The sequence below is a fragment of the Heptranchias perlo genome, chromosome 1, assembly GCF_035084215.1.
Source record: "Heptranchias perlo isolate sHepPer1 chromosome 1, sHepPer1.hap1, whole genome shotgun sequence".
Lineage (NCBI taxonomy): Eukaryota > Metazoa > Chordata > Chondrichthyes > Hexanchiformes > Hexanchidae > Heptranchias > Heptranchias perlo.
The window spans coordinates 15,508,107-15,513,379 of NC_090325.1; positions in this window are offsets into that span (position 1 = coordinate 15,508,107).

The following is a 5,273-nucleotide window of genomic DNA, read 5'->3' on the forward strand; positions in this document are numbered from 1 at the left end:
TAGTCACACACCATCCCGACCTGGAAATATATCGCCGTTCCTTCGTTGTTGCTGGGTCAAAATCCTGGAACTCCCTGCCTAACAGCACTGTGGGAGAACCTTCACCATATGGACTGCAGCGGTTCATGAAGGCGGCTCACCACCACCTTCTCAAGGGCAATTAGGGATGGGCAATAAATACAAGCATTGCAGCCAGTAACACCATCAACTCCATTTTCCCCCATCTTCTCCCCTGAAGGTGCTGACTCATGTTGCAGTACAGCTGCAATAAGTGGTAGCTTGGCCCAGTTGGTATTACTCTCCCAACAGTTACGGCCCTGAACTGCCACAGGTGTTAACCCAATCTGTTGCTCCAGCGGAGACCAGCGGAACCCCGAGAGGAACGGTTTAAAGGGACGTTTTCAGCCCCTTCTCCGCCGAGCACCTGCTGACGTTACGGCAGGAGATCGGGAGAATCCGGTGGAAATTCAGAGTCTACAGGTTTATGCACCACTATGGACTTGAGCTCATGATATGGACAGATTCTTGTGCCGATACCACGAGCGGCCTCCATTGGCAGAAAATACGTCCTTCAACAACAAAACAACTTACATTTCTTTAACGTCCCAGGGTGCTTTGCAGGAGCGTTATCAAACAAAATTTGACACCGAGCCTTGTAAGGAGATATAAGGAGAGGTGGCCAAAAGCTTGGGCAAAGAGGTAGGTCTTAAAGGAGCATTTTATTGTTCTCTGGTACTTGCGGCTGTTCGGCGCTCAGTCATCTAACCGCCAATATAAAATGGGGTACAGGGCTGCTCGGGTGTACCCTATACAGAACTAGGAACATAGGAACAGAAGTAGGCCATTCAGACTCTCGGGCCTGCTCCGCCATTCAATTAGATCATGGATGATTTCTACCTCAACCCCATTTATCCGCCTCTGCTCCATATCCCTTGATACCCTTACCCATCAAAAATGTATCGATCTCAACACTGAAAGCTCCAACTGACCCCCAGCATCCACAGCTTCTTGGGGGAGCGAGTTCCAGATTTCCACTACTCTTTGCATGAAAAAGTGCTTCCTGATTTTGCTTCTAAATGACCCAGCTCTAGTTTTAAGCTTATGTCCACTTGTTCTTGATTCCCCACCAGAGCAACTGCATCTAAAGTCTCCTATGGTAAGATTTTTAGTATCATTTTGAGGCTTGTTCTTGTCATTTCTGTTTCCACTTACTTTGTCAAGACACTTTGTACCAAATGTTCCGGAGTTCCCAGTTTGTATTGGTAGGCCTACAGTTTTTGGACAATGGGTTTCGCAATGGGAATCTACAACAGCAACTCACATTTATATATAGCACTTTTAGCGTAGTAAAACGTCCAGAGGCACTTCACAGGAGCGTTATCAGACAAATCAGACACTGGGCCACATAAGAAGATATTAGGAAAGGTGACCAAACCTTGGTCAAAGAGGAGGAGGGTCTTAAAGGAGGAGAGAGAGAGAGGGAGGGAAGTCCAGAGCTTAGGGCTTAGGCAGCTGAAGGCACGGCCGCCAATGGTGGAACGATGAAAATTGGGGATGCGCAAGAGGCCAGAGTTGGATGAGCGCAGAGATCTCGGGGGGGTTGTAGGGCTGGAGGAGGTTACAGAGATAGGGAGGGGCGAGGCCGTGGGGGGATTTGAAAACAAGGATGAGAATTTTAAAATCAAGGCGTTGCTGGACTGGGAGCCAATGTCGGTCAGCGAGCACAAGGGGTGATGGGTGAACGGGACTTGGTGCGAGTTAGGATACGGGCAGAAGAGTTTTGGATGAGCTCAAGTTTACGGAGGGTGGAAGATGGGAGGCCGGACAGGAGAGCTTTGGAATAATTTCAGATGAAATGGAGAGATGAAACGTTAAAACAAGGCCCTACTTGTTTGCTCAGGTGGATGTGAAAGTGCTCCTGGTGTCCAGGTCAGCATTCCCCCTCAACCAACACCACCAAAAATAGATTATCTGGCCATTCATTCATTAGGCATTCATGGGAGCTTTGCTCTTTGCAATCTGGCTGCTGTATTTGCCTACATAGCAGTGTTGAGTGCTTTAGGACGTCCTTAAGATGGGAAAGGTGCTATATAAATGCAAGTTCTTTCTTACTTAAAATCCTTACTTGAAATATGCCAAGGTCAGGAATAACAGAGTAAGATATTTTAGCTATACAAAACCCTGGTTAGACCGCACCTGGAGTACTGTGAGCAGTTCTGGGCACCGCATCTTCGGAAGGACATATTAGCCTTGGAGGGAGTGCAGCGTACGTTTACTAGAATGATACCCGGACTTCAAGGATTAAGTTACGAGGAGAGATTACAGAAATTAGGGTTGGATTCTCTGGAGTTTAGACGGTTAAGGGGTGATCTGATCGAAGTTTATAAGATATTAAGGGGAACGGATAGGGTGGATAGAGAGAAACTATTTCCGCTGGTTGGGGATTCTAGGAGTAGGGGGCACAGTCTAAAAATTAGAGCCAGACCTTTCAGGAGTGAGATTAGAAAATATTTCTACATATAAAGGGTGGTAGAAGTTTGGAACTCTCTTCCGCAAATGGCAATTGATACTAGCTCAATTGCTAAATTTAAATGTGAGAGAGATAGATAGCTTTTTGCCAACCAAAGTTATTAAGGGATATGGGCCAAAGGCAGGTATATGGAGTTAGATCACAGATCAGCCATGATCTTATCGAATGGCGGAGCAGGCATGAGGGGCTGAATGGCCTACTCCTGTTCCTATGTTCCTAAGATGAAGAATAACGCTCTTTCTATTCCACCCCAACATTACTAAAACACTGTGGTGTTTTTCATTTCCCACACCATTGAGCCTTGTAGACTCTTTATCAATTAGTTACAATTGTTTCTTATATGCAATGGGCTTACGTCCAACTGAGAATTGGGCTGAGACTGTCCAAACTCTTTTAACGTGCCCTTTCAGCCAACAGACAGAGAAGAAACTCATGTCATCAATCTGGACTCAGAATATCATAATCTGCGATGAAGGAATGCATCACTTAGTTCCACCTAATGTGCAGCTCGTCCATTTCAGCAGACGGTTTAAGAAACTCAGAAATTGACGGCATCAAATTTCCTCAGTGGAATCAGGGAGAACCTACCGGAAACCAGAAGGGACCTGGGGGTGAGATGTCCAGGCTAGGGAAGAATAGAATTTATTAAAATCAAACCAGATCTGGATTGGGCCGAAGAAAAAAAGAAAGGCATGCGTTTATGAAGCTTTTCACAACCTCAGGACGTTCCAAAATGTTTACAGCCAATTAAGCACTTTTGAAGAGTAGTCACTGTTGCAGTGCAGTAAATGCGGCAACCAATTTACACACAGCAAGCTCCCACAAACAGCAATGAGATAATGACCAGATAATCAACAACACTTAAGGACTCAACACCATCCAGAACAAAGCAGCCAGCTTGATTGGCAGCATATCCACCACCTTAAACATTCATTCCCTCCACCACCAGCACACCGTGGGTGCAGTGTGTACCATCTACAAGATGCACTGCAGCAACTTGCCAAGGCTTCTTCGACAGCACCTCCCAAACCCATGACCTCTACCACCTAGAAGGACAAGGCCAGAAGGCATATGGGAGCATCACCCTCTGCACGTTCCCCTCCAAGTCACACACCATCCTAATTATAGAATCATAGAATCATAGAAGTTACAACATGGAAACAGGCCCTTCGGCCCAACATGTCCATGTCGCCCAGTTTATACCACTAAGCTAGTCCCAATTGCCTGCACTTGGCCCATATCCCTCGATACCCATCTTCCCCATGTAACTGTCCAAATGCTTTTTAAAAGACAAAATTGTACCCGCCTCTACTACTGCCTCTGGCAGCTCGTTCCAGACACTCACCACCCTTTGAGTGAAAAAATTGCCCCTCTGGATCCTTTTGTATCTCTCCCCTCTCACCTTAAATCTGTGCCCCCTCGTTATAGACTCCCCTACCTTTGGGAAAAGATTTTGACTATCGACCTTATCTATGCCCCTCATTATTTTATAGACTTCTATAAGATCACCCCTTAACCTCCTACTCTCCAGGGAATAAAGTCCCAGTCTGTCTAACCTCTCCCTGTAAGTCAAACCATCAAGTCCCGGTAGCATCCTAGTAAATCTTTTCTGCACTCTTTCTAGTTTAATAATATCCTTTCTATAATAGGGTGACCAGAACTGTACACAGTACTCCAAGTGTGGCCTCACCAATGCCCTGTACAACTTCAACAAGACATCCCAACTCCTGCATTCAATGTTCTGACCAATGAAACCAAGCATGCTGAATGCCTTCTTCACCACCCTATCCACCTGTGACTCCACTTTCAAGGAGCTATGAATCTGTACTCCTAGATCTCTTTGTTCTATAACTCTCCCCAACGCCCTACCATTAACGGAGTAGGTCCTGGCCCGATTCGATCTACCAAAATGCATCACCTCACATTTATCTAAATTAAACTCCATCTGCCATTCATCGGCCCACTGGCCCAATTTATCAAGATCCCGTTGCAATCCTAGATAACCTTCTTCACTGTCCACAATGCCACCAATCTTGGTGTCATCTGCAAACTTACTAACCATGCCTCCTAAATTCTCATCCAAATCATTAATATAAATAACAAATAACAGCGGACCCAGCACCGATCCCTGAGGCACACCGCTGGACACAGGCATCCAGTTTGAAAAACAACCCTCGACAACCACCCTCTGTCTTCTGTCGTCAAGCCAATTTTGTATCCAATTGGCTACCTCACCTTGGATCCCATGAGATTTAACCTTATGTAACAACCTACCATGCGGTACCTTGTCAAAGGCTTTGCTGAAGTCCATGTAGACCACGTCTACTGCACAGCCCTCATCTATCTTCTTGGTTACCCCTTCAAAAAACTCAATCAAATTCGTGAGACATGATTTTCCTCTCACAAAACCATGCTGACTGTTCCTAATTAGTCCCTGCCTCTCCAAATGCCTGTAGATTCTGTCCCTCAGAATACCCTCTAACAACTTACCCACTACAGATGTCAGGCTCACTGGTCTGTAGTTCCCAGGCTTTTCCCTGCCGCCCTTCTTAAACAAAGGCACAACATTTGCTACCCTCCAATCTTCAGGCACCTCACCTGTAGCGGTGGATGATTCAAATATCTCTGCTAGGGGACCCGCAATTTCCTCCCTAACCTCCCATAACGTCCTGGGATACATTTCATCAGGTCCCGGAGATTTATCTACCTTGATGCGCGTTAAGACTTCCAGCACCTCCCTCTC